Below are 19,921 nucleotides of genomic sequence, written 5' to 3'. Positions count from 1 at the left end.
TTCACTAGTGAAAAGTATCACTTTTATAGAATGAATAATTTTTGATATTTCACTGGTAAAAATGTAATAAATAAATGATTCTCCAATAAGCGTTCCCCAACCTTTTTATTATAATTACCCTACATAAAGAGCAGATAGGGTTTATAAATGGATAAATAACCTATATATAAACATTACTAATTACAATCTTGAATTACATAATGATATTCAGATATAGGCTCATTAGTGAACAAATCTAGTCTTAGCCACATAATTTTTATTTACATATCTACCCTTCAAATGACCTCTCGCCAACAGACGTATATTTTTATCTGTATGTAAAGTAATTAAATGATATATGTCATATGTAACTGCTCATGATCATCATATTAATGTAATACATACACCAGACGTTTGGTTTGTAATCTTCAACAGAAAAACTTTCAGGACTTGACAAATGATCGCACAAATACAAATGTACACTGTTCGGTTTGAAATCAGAATTACGTAACACAATCTCCATTTGGCTATATATCCCCGATTTACACTGTATATCTAGATATTTTGCTATAGAAACTTAACTCTACACACTAGTGAACTTAATTTTTGCTCTAGACTACAGACTACAGCAGTGTAAAAGTATAAGTTTGCCTTAAGATGGAGAGATAATTTAGTTTTGGGCGCAACCCATGAAGAGTAATTTGTATTGCCCCTTTAAATTTCCTATTACAGCAGTGCATTATAGAGGCTCAGGTTGACCAGTGAAGTCCCCATATATCATTGAGTGTAAACAATTATTTTTGTCAAAATTATATATGTATACAATATATACATGTATACAGGTACATCGTCCTGAAGGTCAAGTCATAGGTCGTTCAATTAATTATATTTAATCAATGTTAATCAGTGAGATTTCTCACATTTTCACCATTAAATCTACATAATCTGTAATTTTATCGAAATCTGTATTCACAGAGTAATATGTATAATGTTTCCAACACTGTATATACCTTGATATTACCTGTAAATTTCACACCTGTTGATTACCTGTAAATTTCACACCTGTTGATTTCACGGAGCATATACACACCAGCTCAGTCTGCTTGCTCTATTGTTGATGAAAACTAGCAGTCGTGTGTGTAGCAGGATTCAGACACAACCCACTTTGTTCAAATAGCTCATATATAGCTCGCAGGTAAAACACTTAATCTGGATCATTTGGGAGTTTTGTAGGGATAGACAAAACACTGAGATGTCAATTAACCCTCACCTTGTCAGCTGGTGGCAGGGAGAGGCTCAAGAGGAGGCAGAAACTCTTGAATAAGACCTTCAGAAATAAATACATCTTCTTGGTCATTTAGGAGTTTTGGAGGGATAGAAACTATTCATCTTGATCATTTGGGAGTTTTGTAGGGGCAGAAAGTAGAGATGTCAATCCTTCACCTTGTCAGCTAGTGTCTAGGACTGAGGCTCAAGAGGAGACAGAAGCTGATGATGCTGTGATGGACAAAAATCTTAATAAATCTTGATCAGAACATTGAGATGTATATATCCTCTTGTTAGCTGGTGTCTGTATACTTTGGAGAGGCTCAAGAGGGGGAAGAAACTCTTGATTCAAGTCACAGAAATAAATACTAATCTTGGTCATTTGAGAATTTTTAAGGGACGCTAATATATCGATGAAATAAGCATTTACATCATTACTAGTTCATCAACTTAATTGTAAGCTAGATTTTGTGCACCAGTGTGAAAGTAGAGAGTGATCGAAATCTCCTTATTACTAGCTAGTTCAAACATTTCCTCAAACAATACAACCCCTGCCTATTAATAATTGTTTTGATCTAGGTTGAAACTTATGACTGATATCAAAGTAAAATAGTCTATCAAAACCGGTCTCATATAAATCTGTACAATATATAAAGTGTAACTTGTATGCTATCTGAAATTGTTCATTACATCTTTCTTGGCAGAACTAGTTAAGTTAATATTCTCTACATTTACTCTCACCTGAGCATGAGCTTATATATATGTCAACAGATGGGAAAAACCTACACACAGGTAACATTGACACTTTTACCTGTCTCACAGGTCAATTAATCATTCACACACTCCCTTAAACAGAACCTAAAAGCCAGGCCAACCTGGTTTTGGAAACAATAAAATTATGAAAAAAATGAAAAATTCTAAAATTTGGTAATTTTCCTAACTGCTAAAGTTATAAACTTTGACATTAGTACAACTGTGGTGTTAATTGAATCCATAGAGTTTTTAAAAAAATAAAAATAAGAATTATTATTGAATTATTTTTCAGCTTTAAAGCATCAGAGACAGAGTGCCATCCCCCCCCCCCCCATCCCCCCCCCCCAGCCTGATTGACAAACCGAGTCTCAATGAACACCTCCCCTACCCCCTGTCACTCACCTAGTGTCACAAATCAGACTCAATAGTACATGTGGGTGAACACCTCCCCTACCCCCTGTCACTCACCTAGTGTCACAAATCAGACTCAATAGTACATGTGGGTGATAATCCAGAACCTCAATGGACCACCCTGAGTGACAAACCATAGTAGATCTAGAGCCTCAATGGAACACCTAGAGTGACAAACCATAAATCTAGAGCCTCAATGGAACACCTAGAGTGACAAACCATAGATCTAGAGCCTCAATGGAACACCTAGAGTGACAAACCATAGATCTAGAGCCTCAATGGAACACCTAGAGTGACAGAAACCATAGATCTAGATCCTTAATGGAACACCTAGAGTGACAAACCATAGATCTAGAGCCTCAATGGATCACCTAGAGTGACAAACCATAGATCTAGAGCCTCAATGGAACACCTAGAGTGACAGAAACCATAGATCTAGAGCCTCAATGGAACACCTAGAGTGACAGAAACCATAGATCTAGAGCCTCAATGGAACACCTAGAGTGACAAACCATAGATCTAGAGCCTCAATGGAACACCTAGAGTGACAAACCATAGATCTAGAGCCTCAATGGATCACCTAGAGTGACAAACCATAGATCTAGAGCCTCAATGGAACACCTAGAGTGACAAACCATAGATCTAGAGCCTCAATGGATCACCTAGACTGACAAACCATAGATCTAGAGCCTCAATGGAACACCTAGACTGACAAACCATAGATCTAGAGCCTCAATGGATCACCTTGAGTTACAAACCATAGATCTAGAGCCTCAATGGAACACCTAGAGTGACAAACCATAGATCTAGAGCCTCAATGGAACACCTAGAGTGACAAACCATAGATCTAGAGCCTCAATGGAACACCTAGAGTGACAGAAACCATAGATCTAGATCCTCAATGGAACACCTAGAGTGACAAACCATAGATCTAGAGCCTCAATGGAACACCTAGAGTGACAAACCATAGATCTAGAGCCTCAATGGAACACCTAGAGTGACAAACCATAGATCTAGAGCCTCAATGGATCACCTAGAGTGACAAACCATAGATCTAGAGCCTCAATGGACCACCTTGAGCTACAAACCCCAGATCTAGAGCCTCAATGGAACACCTAGAGTGACAAACCATAGATCTAGAGCCTCAATGGGACACCTAGAGTGACAAACCATAGATCTAGAGCCTCAATGGACCACGTTGAGTTACAAACCCCTGATCTAGAGCCTCAGAACTGTAAATGGACACAACACACACCTTTGTGTTAGAAAAACACCTGTGGGGTTATAGCCATACCAGCATGTAAATGTAAACAATTTGTGTTATAGCCGTCAGGTTTGTGATATCTTCATGTTTGTCTGCAGTCTGCAAATGAGTATATATGTAATATGTATATGTATCTACTGTAGTAGAATATAGATATACATATCTATATGTATGAAAATATAATGTATATATATATATATGCAAACTGTATATATCACTGATGCATGAAAATCCTGTTTTCACAAGAAAATTTAATTTTTCCTTCTGCACACACCTTTTCAAATCACTTACGCTCTAATGATCACCAACATGCCTGTGAACAAAAGGCCGGTTTACACCTACATGTCAGACAGTTAACTCTTAGTCTCTTACATAGTTACACCATACATGTCAGACGGTTAACTCTTAGTCTCTTACATAGTTACACCATACATGTCAGACGGTTAACTCTTAGTCTCTTACATAGTTACACCATACATGTCAGACGGTTAACTCTTAGTCTCTTACATAGTTACACCATACATGTCAGACGGTTAACTCTTAGTCTCTTATATGTTTATGTTATATTCTGCATGCACATTGAAGGGTCAAATGTCATCTAAACATGGGGTCAAAAGTATCTTTGCAACTTGAGGTCAGTGGTCATGTCTTTCTCCAAGGTCATGATCAGGGGTCATACAACCATGGGTCAAAAGTTATCTTACACCTGGAAGACAGAGATCATTTACTTCAAAAAAGTCATATATAACCATATAGGGCAAACATTCTTCAATACCATGAGTTCAAACGTCATTTAATTATCAAAGGTCTGAGGTCATTTCCCAGAATTGCCCAGACCAATTTTAATGCTAGATCATGTATCCCTTTAAGATTCAGAACTTCTAGAATCGTATTCAGATAGATCAGGATTCTATATAGAAACTCTGGGGCCAGTCTACCGCCTCAGTGGCATGAATAACAAACTCTGGGGCCAGTCTACCGCCTCAGTGGCATGAATAACAAACTCTGGGACCAGTCTACCGCCTCAGTGGCATGAATAACCAACTCTGGGGCCAGTCTACCGCCTCAGTGGCATGAATAACAAACTCTGGGGCCAGTCTACCGCCTCAGTGGCATGAATAACCAACTCTGGGGCCAGTCTACCGCCTCAGTGGCATGAATAACAAACTCTGGGGCCAGTCTACCGCCTCAGTGGCATGAATAACAAACTCTGTGGCCAGTCTACCACCTCAGTGGCATGAATAACAAACTCTGGGACCAGTCTACCGCCTCAGTGGCATGAATAACCAACTCTGGGGCCAGTCTACCGCCTCAGTGGCATGAATAACAAAATCTGGGGCCAGTCTACCGCCTCAGTGGCATGAATAACAAACTCTGGGGCCAGTCTACCGCCTCAGTGGCATGAATAACAAACTCTGGGGCCAGTCTACCGCCTCAGTGGCATGAATAACAAACTCTGGGGCCAGTCTACCGCCTCAGTGGCATGAATAACAAAATCTGTGGCCAGTCTACCGCCTCAGTGGCATGAATAACAAACTCTGGGGCCAGTCTACTGCCTCAGTGGCATGAATAACAAACTCTGGGGCCAGTCTACCACCTCAGTGGCATGAATAACAAACTATGGGGCCAGTCTACAACCTCAGTGGCATGAATAACAAACTATGGGGCCAGTCTACCGCCTCAGTGGCATGAATAACAAACTATGGGGCCAGTCTACCACCTCAGTGGCATGAATAACAAACTATGGGGCCAGTCTACCACCTCAGTGGCATGAATAACAAACTATATGGCCAGTCTACCGCCTCAGTGGCATGAATAACAAACTATGGGGCCAGTCTACTGCCTCAGTGGCATGAATAACAAACTATATGGCCAGTCTACCACCTCAGTGGCATGAATAACAAACTATGGGGCCAGTCTACCACCTCAGTGGCATGAATAACAAACTATATGGCCAGTCTACCACCTCAGTGGCATGAATAACAAACTCTGGGGCCAGTCTACTGCCTCAGTGGCATGAATAACAAACTATGGGGCCAGTCTACCGCCTCAGTGGCATGAATAACCAACTATGGGGCCAGTCTACCACCTCAGTGGCATGAATAACCAACTATGGGGCCAGTCTACCACCTCAGTGGCATGAATAACCAACTATGGGGCCAGTCTACCACCTCAGTGGCATGAATAACAAACTATATGGCCAGTCTACCGCCTCAGTGGCATGAATAACCAACTATGGGGCCAGTCTACCACCTCAGTGGCATGAATAACAAACTATATGGCCAGTCTACCACCTCAGTGGCATGAATAACCAACTATGGGGCCAGTCTACCGCCTCAGTGGCATGAATAACCAACTATGGGGCCAGTCTACCACCTCAGTGGCATGAATAACCAACTATGGGGCCAGTCTACCACCTCAGTGGCATGAATAACAAACTATGGGGCCAGTCTACCACCTCAGTGGCATGAATAACCAACTATGGGGCCAGTCTACCACCTCAGTGGCATGAATAACCAACTATGGGGCCAGTCTACTGCCTCAGTGGCATGAATAACCAACTATGGGGCCAGTCTACCACCTCAGTGGCATGAATAACAAACTATGGGGCCAGTCTACCACCTCAGTGGCATGAATAACAAACTATGGGGCCAGTCTACTGCCTCAGTGGCATGAATAACCAACTATGGGGCCAGTCTACCACCTCAGTGGCATGAATAACCAACTCTGGGGCCAGTCTACCGCCTCAGTGGCATGAATAACCAACTATGGGGCCAGTCTACCGCCTCAGTGGCATGAATAACCAACTATGGGGCCAGTCTACTGCCTCAGTGGCATGAATAACAAACTATGGGGCCAGTCTACAACCTCAGTGGCATGAATAACAAACTCTGTGGCCAGTCTACCGCCTCAGTGGCATGAATAACAAACTATCATCAATTTGAATGAATTTTTTTTTCAACCAATTAGAACAGTGTAGACTAAACAACATCTGCTGTAAATCAATTAAACTCGTAGGAAATTTAATGGGATATGTCTGTTGTGTTGCACATCATTTTATAATCGACATCTGCTGAAATTATTCGACATCTGGACATAATTTCACCACAAATCTCCCCTAATTCCTGCCCAGAGGTTCCTGTCAATCACAGCTAAAACCACTGAGCCTTACAAAGCTGTATTTAATAGAATCCTTTCCCCTATCACTAAATATATAGTTATCCCCCCTTATACAAGATAGAGTTATTCCCCCTTATACAAGGTAGAGTTATCCCCCCTTATACAAGGTAGAGTTATCCCCCTTATACAAGGTAGAGTTATCCCCCTTATACAAGGTAGAGTTATCCCCCCTTATACAAGGTAGAGTTATCCCCCTTATGGCCTCAGACCACAATAATACTTCCGGGTCGTTGTACACGAATGTAGTACATATTGAAATTTCAGGACTGTTGCTAAATATTTTTTCCTGACTTAGCTGCTACAGATATGGACATAATTTTAGCATAGATTTCTAGTGCAATATGTAATCTAGTGGCAGAATTTTATTTTGACACCATTTCCATGTTTGTTTGTGAGGCAGGACACGGGGAGTTATAAGGCTTGAGTAGTAATATTTTGTGATTTTCCGGATTTTCCTACAATATAGTAGGGTGGTTACACTTAAATAAAAATAACTTTGTTAAATGCCGGTCATGAGGTACTTTCCAGCTAACTGTATGTTCAGCTTGAATAGTTCTACACGCGATGTGAAAGCCAGATTTTTTGCAAACTTCTGAAATATTTTAATTTCGATTTTTCTTTGGTAGAACAAAGAGGGAAATTAATTGTGGTCTGAGGCCTGCATAGAACGCACCTTTCCGATGTAAACATTCGCGCGTGGACCTTAAATTAGAAACATCGCGAACTTTTAACATTTCCTGTGCAGTTGTGTGTATTTTACCTATATGCAGATGACATTTCACGTACTTTCTGTGAGTTTTTAATTAATGACAGCTTCATTTTAGTAACTATACCCCCAATACACCTTGTTTCGATGATCGTTTCTATTGCGGATCCTTGTCTCTGATCACACTGGACATGTTTGTCGAGAAAACATGTTGGTATTTGTGTTTGCTACACATTTCTAGTATACGCTTTGAGGTGACTTTAAAGTTTCAGATGTGTACTAGCACTGTTTATGAAGATAAACGGTTTTGCGCTATATTTTGGTATAACTTTTAGGGTAAAAACCGTAATACTGTTAACCGCAGTTTTGCTCATTTCACTATTTACATGTACTGTACAAAGTCAGGGGCTATATTTTCCAATAGTACATAGTGTGCTGACATGTTAAATGACTGGCCACATAGCAAATGTAGATTATTTTGTAAAATTGTGATTAAAAAATCATGATTATTATTTGAATTAATCACAAAATCTTTTAAAATTTCACATTTTCTGCCAAAAATCTTTTCTACATGCAACAAAGCAGGTGCTGCTGTTATAAGCTGGGCATAAAGTGTAATGTATGTATCTTGTGATGTACTGTAGTGGTTTAAATTAATTTTAATTCAAAATTTGAAAGAAAACAACACAATATTGTTCCCCCCTCCCAAATATTTGAATTTCACTCAATGTGATATAGTGTATACATTCTAATTCACAATATTTCAACACATTTTTCTCAGAACAGGTTTTTCCTTTATTATTTCCTTCGTTCTATGTAAGCGAATGGTTTAAATATGTTTTTTGGCATTTTAAACACAGATCATTGAAAATTTGGTATTCATGCAAAAACAGATGATAGGATTTTGCCCTGTCCAAGGACATGGTCTCTCAGAAGGACACATAATGTAGATATACAGTGAAATTTTACATCAGACTTGTGAAACTTTAATTGATAATTAAACATTTTCTCTGTCACAAAGGGAATTTGTTCAATTGTGACCTTTGTTTAAAAGTATTTATGAGTTTAAATAGGTTCAAAGCTTGTCCGTCACGCCACTCCAGATTTGGGTCTGAAAATTAGTCAAGTATGAGGCATACCTATGCACATTAAACTCACTGTAATTTCCATACTTGTGCAAATATATTAATTGTCTTTGCATATTTGAGTACAGCTTTAGTATCACTTTATATAATTGAAGTAATAATTTTAGAAAAATGAATTTAACTTCACTTTTTAAGCATTTAAATGAAATTTTTCCTTAAAAAATTGTAAAATCCCATTTTAATTTTCAAAAAAATCATTGAAAACTTGAATTTATGCCAAAAATTTAAACGGTGAGATGTTGTGTAACTTCCCAGAATTACTTAACATGAAAATTCAGTCACGTTACTTGGTGCCAGTACAAGTTATGCTCTCTTTAATACTCTGAGGTAAACTTCCAGAACAGTGTACCCCCATGGGACCCTTGACCACTTGACCACTAATTACCTGATTACTACTAAGTGACCCCCAAGTGTGTCTATGTAAATATTATCTTTAAAAACTGGTCTTTCAGAATGCAAAAAGTTAGACAGGCTGAGACATCTAATAAAAAAGTTATTCACTAATATATACAAAAATCTTTTTTAAATCTTGAATTTTCAAGTTTTTCTTAATTAACATGTTATAACATCTTTATTTTTTTCAAGAGCATAATAAAAATATGACACAAGTTAGTCTGCTGAATGTGTGTTATTGTCATAAATTCATTGCAACTATTCCATCAACATTGTGTGCAAAACAGGAATGTTTGCATGGTGACCCTGCTCAGTTAGTGAAAATTGGCCCCTGGCCAGGGGTAGGGGTAGTAAAATGACCATAGAATTTTTATTTTTGAACAGAATAACTTCAAATTTGATTTTAAACTTAATCAATAACATACAATACTGTGTACGTAATGAAAATTTTATTTTTCAACATTTGACATATATACAGGCCTCAGACCACAATAATACTTCCGGGTCGTTGTACACGAATGTAGTACATATTGAAATTTCAGGACTGTTGCTAAATATTTTTTCCTGACTTAGCTGCTACAGATATGGACATAATTTTAGCATAGATTTCTAGTGCAATATGTAATCTAGTGGCAGAATTTTATTTTGACACCATTTCCATGTTTGTTTGTGAGGCAGGACACGGGGAGTTATAAGGCTTGAGTAGTAATATTTTGTGATTTTCCGGATTTTCCTACAATATAGTAGGGTGGTTACACTTAAATAAAAATAACTTTGTTAAATGCCGGTCATGAGGTACTTTCCAGCTCACTGTATGTTCAGCTTGAATAGTTCTACACGCGATGTGAAAGCCAGATTTTTTGCAAACTTCTGAAATATTTTAATTTCGATTTTTCTTTGGTAGAACAAAGAGGGAAATTAATTGTGGTCTGAGGCCTTATACAAGGTAGAGTTATCCCCCTTATACAAGGTTATTATCTCCCATTACATACAGACATATTTTACTGGCATATTTTTGGCCTTTGATTTCTCCATCAGGTACACCACTACAAATTACTTTCCATTGCAGATATGATTATAGGGAGGGAGAAGCCATCTTACAGATTTGTGTTCCTTTAAGATGCATGTTGTTTTCATATCATTTGATTTGTTTATTGGTTAAAATATTTACATTTGGCACCATAAGTCGCCCATCACCTCAATGTAAATCTGGCTACACCTATATATATGAGCAGGTAGATGCATTCAAGATTACATGACTTGTCCTTTTGATCAAATTCATGTATATGCTTGGCTATATGCTACATATGAATCAAACACAGTACGCTATGATGTCATATTGTCACTGTTGATCAATGTCACTGTAAGGCTTTCAGCTAGCTGTGTGTAAAAATTTATTGCAAATCAATCACAGATAGGAATTTGATTTAACAAGATTATTCTTTCAAATGTACATATTTATTGAAGAGACAGATTTTACACACCAGGGTATGTAAATACAAATACATCAATTTAATGCTTGTTAGATTGTATTTAATCATCACTATCAATGCAATCTGGTGAGATACACAGACTTTCCTTTCAATCTATCATTAACTTTATAAATATATTGTATAATACAAAATTTACATATCAGAGTTGGACCAAAGACGAGAGCATATTGGGCCTATATTGTATTTTAAAACAAACTTATAAACAAATGTTTAAGGAACAGCCAGAAAACTTTGCTATAGTCAAAACTTTTAAGATGTCCGTTATTTTGTGTGAGATTTGGGATTTTAATTTATATAAGAAGAAATGTTATCATTTTATAAGTCTGTTGGTCTTAAGAAAGTTTTACTTCAAGAATTTTCAGGATTTCTGAACTGCAATATAAACTCATCCAGATGGGCCAGGGCATTTAATTACCAGCTATATAGCTGAAAGTTGTAATTCCAACAAACTTTTTTATTATAGTTTTTATGACCGTTCACAAATTAAAAAAAAAATAAAAAAAAAATAAAAATAACTTCATAAAATACACAGAAAAAGAATCTGATACATGTAGAACTTCTATATGAGCCAATATCCATGGAAATTGGAATGTGTTTTGGCAAAGTATCATACTGACTTTTGACCTCTAAAAGCTGGCACGTACTGTTAAACAGCCTTCCAGCTTTACTATAGGATTCTGTTTCCATAGATATGGCTCATTTATTACAAGAGTCCAAGGTACACAGATAATAATCTGGGTCTACAGCACACTTTGAAGAATTATTTTACCAAGGGACAGATGCTTGGAAGTTTTAAATGTAGGTTATATACATATCTGATGTAGAATCTAGATATACAAATATCATAAGCATGTTTGAAATATATCTGATGAAGAAAAAAAATTAAACTCATTAAATATTCGTTTAACCCTTGACACTGTGTGAAAATATATTTCTTTCAATGAATAAAGTATAAACTGTTAAATTCAAATGAAATACGGGTAAAATGAAATGTTCTGAAAGACTATACAATCAAACTGAAGTCAATGGGACTATATGATGAACTAAAAGTATCCTGATCAGGAGTATTTCTGTTTCTGCGGAATTGAATGTTAACAAGTAAAACAGGCCTGGGTCAACATAAGTTAGTGATAATGGGGTTGGATTGTACGTTGGCTAAATGTTGATTTTTTTTCATGTGTAACTTTTAACTTTTAAAGTTAATTACAAACATTAGGTAATAGATATCTTATATATGTATTGCATTTACATAAATGTATCTGTCAAAATATATAAGCATGCCCACCAGTGTTCACTAAAGTGCATACACGTGGTATAAAATTGTCAAGAGGCCCTCCCCAACTGAGAGTTTGTACTCCAGGATCACTCCTTGGAGGACTGCACTGCATGGTATTACCTATTATATGTATTCCTGAATAAATCAGATCCAATCATCTATTCAATTCTTATATTGATGATAAATGAAATTAAACTATTGAAAATGATTAAAATTTTCTAAGAACATTTCCTAATTGAATTTTGCTTTTTTTTGTATGTTTTACCTACCCAAGCCTGTTTGTATTGTTTGTGTGTGTGTAGAGGGGAAGGGGGAGAGTGTGGGGAATGGCAAGTCATTTTATTCAAAATTTGGGTTACCCTCAGAGCCCAATTACCATTGATACCGTATTTATTCTAATAAACGCCCCCACCCTAATAACCCCCCCCCCTTTTTTTTGGAAAGAAAATTTCCTCAATTCCAGAAAAAGAACTTACCGTGGCACAGTTAAATATCCATCCACGTGTGTCCAGAGGTAATTATTTAAATGATATATCCAACATAACACTAACACAAACCACAAAACAAAGTTTCAGTAACTATATACACAGTACCACTATATGTTCCATGGTGTGAAATGGGTACATACAACAGATCTCACAACTTACCGACTCTGAAATTTTGATCCCCCCCTTGGAAAAATTTCACGCCCCCGGGGCGTTTATTAGAATAAATACGGTATATATGTTGAAGCCTTAAGCTCATTATAATTAAATTATTTCTAACTAACAGATACAGAGATTTATCAATCTCCTGGTGATTGCTCCATCACAGAATATTTATGGTATTCTCATTAAAATTCTTCCCTAGCTATAACTATTAATTCTGCATCCACTCTGCTGATGCATGCTGGGTAATTGGTGATGGCCACTGAACATGATGGACAGGAAATTTTATCAGAGCATCATATGCTGAAAGGCTGAACTAGGAAATTTGACACTCTCCCACATTGGTATCCATGTTGGATTAAGATTTCAAAGGTCTAGTGCATACTACGTACATCAAAGATATTTGTATACTTTATCAGAAATATTTGTATACTTTATCAGAAATATTTGTATAGTTTATCAGAAATATTTGTATACTATATCAGAAATATATGTATACTATATCAGGGATATCAGAAATATTTGTATCAGATATACAATGTACAAATGTATTTGTATACTATAATCAGAAATATTTGTTAACTTTATATCATAAATATTTGTATACTTTATTAGAAATATTTGCATACTTTATCAGAAATATTTGTATACTATTTATCATATGTAGGTAGTATCTGGAGTAGTTCTGAATTAAATATTGGAGTTGGAACCAATACTGATACTGCAGAGCTTTTTTGTTTTGGTGTTTTTCAGTCATATTTCAATTGTGATGTCATAATGATGTGACGTCATGAACATGAAAATGACGTAACAAAATGGCTTCCGTCCTCCACATTTGGACATTAGACTGTGTCAAAATGTAAGTTTTCGTGATTGTTTGTTAAAATGTATATCAAATTTTATTTATATCTCATATGAAGTTTTTATCAAGCCTATCTTCTAAGTAGCTTCCCCATGTCTCTTGAATAATAAAATCATAAATAAATCAAGCTTTTTGATTATGGTCAACTCTTTAGGATATATGCAGAGTTTCAAATTAAAGGGAGATCATCCAGGATTATAATTTAGCTGAGCAATAAAAAAACTTAAGGGCTGATCATGATGGCAAAATCTATCCATCTTCCTACATACACATGATTATAATTTCTGCCATTTTATTGGACCCTTTACTAATATTTCCAGCATGCTAATCTCTCTGGCTCCAAAGCCCAGCAGGGCATCTGAGGGAGCTGATGAGCCCATCTGGCTGATATTTGAAAGGAGGTTAGGTGGGGGCTGGGAAGGGGTGGGGGAGGGAGCCAAATCAACACACTAAACTCTTTCAGAAGGCCAAACACTTTTGACCCCCTACAGTGATTCTCAGCAACAGATGGTCCCAGCCATATCAGTAGATACTTCTACCACAGACTGGGAACTTGTATGTTAAAAGTTGTATCAAGATTGGTACATTACAGTTTGGTATGGACTATATAGCCCCACCCCTGTCTCTATAACAGAATATCAATTTACAATTTTAGAAATTTAAAGATTCAAAATTCAATAACCGTCAAAAATGTCTGAGTGCCCTTGATACAGATTTGGAAAAAAAATTCCTGCAAAACTCAGTGTTTTGTACAAAATAAACAATATGCTCATCACATAAATATTCTGATACCAGTGTTATTCTATGTAATAAACAATTATTGGATACCTATCTTTGATTATGTAAACAGTTTCTCAATCTTACCAGCTGTTTGTTATAATCAACACCTGGTGAAGACCTGGGGATATTATATACCTAGTTGTCCATGTCAACATGGACAGGTGTCCATGTCACTATATATATATATATATATGGACAGGTGATCTCCAGTTGGTACAAAAATATAAATAAAATTCCTGCGTGTCTGTTATTCAATAAATATTGGCAACAAGAAGAGTAAAGTTATCTCCAAGGGTCAAACATTTCCCCGACCTAAGAATTGTAACACCATATACATGTTACCATGTTTAGTAATAAGCCCACTCAATACCTACACCAGTACAGCAGAATTCCTGTAATAAGCCTGCCTATTATCTACAGCAGTACAGTAGAATTCCTGTAATAAGACCACTCATTATCGACAGCAGTACAGCAGAATATTCCTGTAATAAGCCTGCCTATTATCTACAGCAGTACAGTAGAATTCCTGTAATAAGACCACTCATTATCGACAGCAGTACAGCAGAATATTTCTGTAATAAGCTCATCATTATCTACAGCGATACACCCTGTCCTGTAATCGCCCCACCCTCTGAGTCAGCAGTAATGGTTTTTCTGATACAGGGCTTTTTCTGATGGCTCTTTAATTTGGGGCCATTAATTGCATGGTCCCATTCCCAATTGAAATTATTTCATATTAAAGCCAAATTCCCAAAATTTACAGTTTACTCCTGAAAAAATCTTTCCCAATTCACCAATTTTCTTCCCAAAAAGAGACAAAAAGACCCATTCCCAAACCAGTGAGAAAAAGCTACAATTGTATGTGATGTGATCATTCAAGGATTTATCTCACTACCATGAAGCTATGAATATTCATAAGACAATAAGTGTTTATCAATATGCATCAATTGTTTATTCTAACAAATATTCATGAAATGATAAAACTTTTTCATAATGTTTGTTTTCTGGAAAAAAATATCAAATATTTCCTGGAAATTAAAATGATTTATAGTTTTTATAGCAACAAGGGCTTAATGTACTGTAAATGATGAAATTGACACCAACAATCAGTACACAACAGCTATCTTCTAATTGTAGTTAATATCCCAACGTCTCTTATCGTCTAGATTTCATATAACCACATGTGAACCACATAAACAAGAGCAATAACAATTATTTGGTTCCAGATTTAATTTCCTTATCTCTAACGACCTGTTACATAGCTAACAGTTTCAAAGAAGGAGAAATTACAGGCGTGCCAGAATAAAATGAGAAATTTTCCAAAAAAATACAAAAAAAACAATTAAGCTTTGTTGTTTCTGATTCTCAATTAGGTTTGGTGAGTAAACATTAATAGACTGAAATATAAGCCAAGGCGGAGACCAACACATCGACTTCCACTAAAACTAAAGGTAGACTTTTATATGCACAATTATAACGTATATATAATAACCAGAGGGTCATCTAGACTGATTTTATTTCCGAAATTAGGTATAGCATTTCCCATTGATGGTGTTTTCCTCTTTGAATAAAAACAAATTCCCCATCAAGAAAAAATTCCATAAAACGGGAAAATTCTCACAAAAGAGAAGAAATCTCTCAAATTTTGATGAAATATGTCAGAATTATAGCAGAGAATAGCTGTAAAATGTTAAAGTTTACAGAATAATTCAAGACACTGCTGCCCTTCATTTAAATATCCTCTAAATTTCATATGGGTATACTATTCCCCAAATCCTAGATTAATTATGATAACTCCATTTGTGAAATAGGAGAGGGAAAATACAACAACCAGATAGAGACTCGAACCCAGAACCTCTAAACTGTAGATAGGGCAACTATCTAAAATATGCTGGGAACTGGATAACTATATAAACATTGGAGCTTAGCTCTAATAGACTCATCAAGGAAGTGTTCTACCTCTGAGACAACGGACCCTTAATACCTTATGGGTATACATACTGTTGGGTACCAAATGTTATAGAAGAGTAAAAAGGCAACAAGTTTTCCAGCATGTGGAACTCTTGACTTCAAAGTCTGCAAGAAAGTGTCATGGTAGTAAATAATTTTTTGGGCCTTTTAAACTTTAAATCATCACGATGGAAGGTATATATATGTTTGAGCACAGACGATTGATATATCATATATACATTGTGCAGAACATGTGTTGTTCAACGAAAATCTATCCCAGGATTCCAAAGTGGTGCAATAATGGGCAATACAACTACATCTGTTTAATGTTTAAATCAGAGTTTGTTTTAATGCCAACTTTCTTGCACCTGTGAGAAAATAAGATAGTCTGGCCATATCTGCTCATCCCCTATCTCAGATAGGGGTCACTTAAAATGTTTTATTTTGAAGGATTTGTCTCTCTTACTTAGGGGCCCCGGTGGCCGAGTGGTTAAGGTGTCCCAACACTTTAACACTCGCCCTCCACATTGGGTTGCAAGTTCGAAACCTACGTGGGGTAGTTGCCAGGTACTGACCGTAGGCCGGTGTTTTTTCTCCCGGTACTTCAGCTTTTCTCCACCTCCAAACCTGGCACGTCCTTAATTTATGACCCTGGCAGTTAATTATAGGACGTTAAACAAAATAAACTGAACCAAAACTCCCTTACTCATTTCAGTAATCAAATTATGATCCCCGATAGTGTTACAAATTTACTTGGTCCAAATATTCACCAGGAAGTCATACAAATTACTTATTTATTTATGTATTTATATAAGACACACTTACTAGCCCATGTTTACTCCGGCCCAGACATGGTGTCAGAGTCAGAGGAAACTCGGGCTAAAGAGACACTAGATATATAGGCACCATTCAAATTAAATACAAATAAGGTGTTGAATACCCAAAATGAAATAAACTCTATCATTAAAATACATGTAGATGTCCATAGGACCACAGACAAGAAAATCTGTGTCGGACCCATCCGTGATGCTATATATGTAATTCAAGACAACCTAATTCATTAGCTGAAGGGCATTCAATACCATGTTCTCCTTTTCAGGACGATTAGGTACTGGAGTGAGTCCTTGGTACCGACAGAGACCTATATACTAGGTACTGAAGTGAGTAAGTAAAGGTCTATTAGTGTAACAGTGTTTATAAGTGCAGTGTTAAGTAACACAGGGCCCGCAGTGGCCGAGTCTTTAAGGTGTCCCGACACTTTAACGCTAGCCTTCCACCTCTGGGTTGTGAGTTCGAAACCTACGTGGGGCAGTTGCCAGGTACTGACCGTAGGCCGGTGTTTTTTCTCCGGGCACTCCGGCTTTCCTCCACTTCCGAAACCTGGCACGTCCTTAAATGACCCTGGCTGTTAATAGGACGTAAAACAAACCAAACTTGGGTTTTGAAATTTTGAGTAACATACTGTATATATAATATATATAAAACAAAAGTAAACAACCACAATACTATCAATTCAGTATTCATGTACATACGTTCTGAAACAAGTTATTAAAGTTGTGGTTTTATGCATCCATAACCCTGATCTTTATAAGGTTTACGAATGTATATATGAAGACTGAATTTTTAGTGTTGTGGTTGATAACTGATGTCACATGTTACTCAAAATCCCAAAACCATGCCCCTGTGTTAATATCTAGGACTCAAAATCCCCAAACCAATGCCCCTGTGTTAATACCTAAGGAGGCAACTGAGGAAACTAAAAGAGGTCAAAAGAAATGTCAAAATCTATATTGGGAGGTGTATATTTGATAGGGCCACAGGTGCTTGGATTCATATCTACGAATTATCGAGTATTTCATTACTTGTACAGAGTATACATATTATATATACATGTACGCATACAGTGCATGTATAATGGGTGTTCTAATTTTAAGTCTCTGCTACATGTAAAAGTACATATTTCACATGTGTAGAGATATATTTGACTGAACCACCCAGGCCCTGTATAGCAAACTGCAGTATCATAACACACACACATATATATATACATGTATATTAATTTACAGGAGAATGATTTCAACATGAAGAGTAATTAAAATATCTGTGACATCACCTACCTCTTCAATGTCAGTTAAAACTTGTCCCAGTCTGGATGAAAATCCAAATTTTCCAATAATTTTGTCCTGCTTCTAACAACAGAGTAATAAACCAGATTCAAATCAAAGGCCATTCACTGACTGTGGTCTGTTAGTAAATACATAGAGGCCTATTGATGCTGGTGACTAACTGGGGATGGGCCACTGTGGTGGAGCTTGTACTATGATGGAGTCTGTATACATCAAAGCCACACAGTGGGAGCTGGTAGGCTGCTATTTTACATTCAAAAGCAACTTGCTCTGCTACGGTGAAACCTGTCTAATCCGACACCTGACTTTTTCCGACATCCTATCAAATCCGACATTGTACTGTATTTCCGTGATGTCAAGTATAGTCAACAACGAATACCTGACTTTTGCGACACCCTGTCTAATCCGACCAAAAGTATCACTCCCACCTGGTGTCGGATAAGACAGGTTTCACTGTATATAATTGGGACCTGGTGACTCATTTCAGTTACAACACAATCATATCGACCTTTTACACGTCAAATGGAGGGACATTATGGCAGAGGCTATGTCAGTCCTTTCCAAATTATTACAAGCATAAATATGTATCTATTTATAAGTTAGCCTCTCTCGAGTATGACCCGTCCCACGACTACATATCCTTAGTTTAATGGGTCAGGCCTGGGAGAGGCATTTTTTTCATCTGACTTTTTTTTTCTTCTTTTTATTATTTTTTTTGACGTACATGTAGGTCCGCGCCTACCCCCACCCCCTGTGTTAAAACTATGAATATTGGAAAAAAATGTTTAAAGCATATATATATATAATTTAGGAAACATAAATCAACCTTACTGATATACGTTCTAAGTTTTTGAGTCATCAATGTTGGTAACATGTTTTGCAATTAGGACCCAGTTGTTCAAAAGGTGATTAGCTTAATCACTTGATTTGTGAAATTATCATTTGTCCTTTACTTCAAAATCTGTGTATGTATATTCCTTAAAATAGACAGGTAGGAAAACACAGACTGTCAGTGTTGTAGTTTCATAAAATTGTGTCAAGTTACTTTTACCAAAAATTATTTTATCGGGATATTTAAATTGTTGTTAAACTCTGATTAGGCTAATAACCCCTTGAACAACTGGGCCCAGATGGGGCTGCAGTCACACAATGGGAGCTTACGATTGGGATGTCTATATCAGTCACAGTGGGGGAGATTTTACGTCGATATCTGTCAAGTGTCACACAAGGGGAGCTGATATGTCGATGATCCCAGAAAGGTTGATTTTGTTTTCAGGGGTTAAACGTCCTCTCACCAACCTGGGTCATATAACGAGGGCTACTCGTAGGTGTAAAGTATCGCATGCCACGAGGAACATGAAAGTATATATACTGTGGCTGGCTTTACTTGTAAGATTTGAAATATGGTTGAAATCAAAATGTAAGAATAAAAAATAAGTGGTTGAAATTAATTCGTTAGTTTAAAGCTGTAGTTAAACTGTGATTACTCGGGATTATAACCTTTTGAACAAGTGGACCCTGTTACCAACCAATTATTGGGGGTTTCTTTTCTTCGAGTTGCGAGTTACAAAAATCTCCTAATTATCACTGATAACGTAAACGATGGTGTACCATCCTACCAAGTGACCCGATATGAAGCGAAGCCAGTCGGAATCCAGCATGATGAAAAAATATGTCTCTACTGAGTCAA

The 19,921-nt window shown here is 36.9% G+C and overlaps 1 protein-coding gene across 2 annotated transcripts in view; it reads right to left on the bottom strand.

Moving 5' to 3' along the window:
- The window catches only part of LOC117315367 (LHFPL tetraspan subfamily member 2 protein-like), a 38,036-nt gene extending 19,681 nt beyond the window's left edge, over window positions 1–18,355 (bottom strand). Inside the window, exon 1 of one of the 2 annotated variants that reach the window (XM_033869522.1) lies at window positions 18,223–18,355. The gene's annotated coding sequence lies outside the window, so the exon portion shown is untranslated. Of the gene's footprint in view, window positions 1–1,026; window positions 1,098–18,222 lie in introns of those variants that run through there. The other variant, XM_033869524.1, reaches the window with a different exon arrangement.
- Window positions 18,356–19,921: the final 1,566 nt, after the last annotated feature.

Source organism: Pecten maximus, chromosome 17 (assembly GCF_902652985.1).
Source record: "Pecten maximus chromosome 17, xPecMax1.1, whole genome shotgun sequence".
NCBI lineage: Eukaryota > Metazoa > Mollusca > Bivalvia > Pectinida > Pectinidae > Pecten > Pecten maximus.
This window is presented reverse-complemented; position numbering and strand designations above follow the sequence as displayed.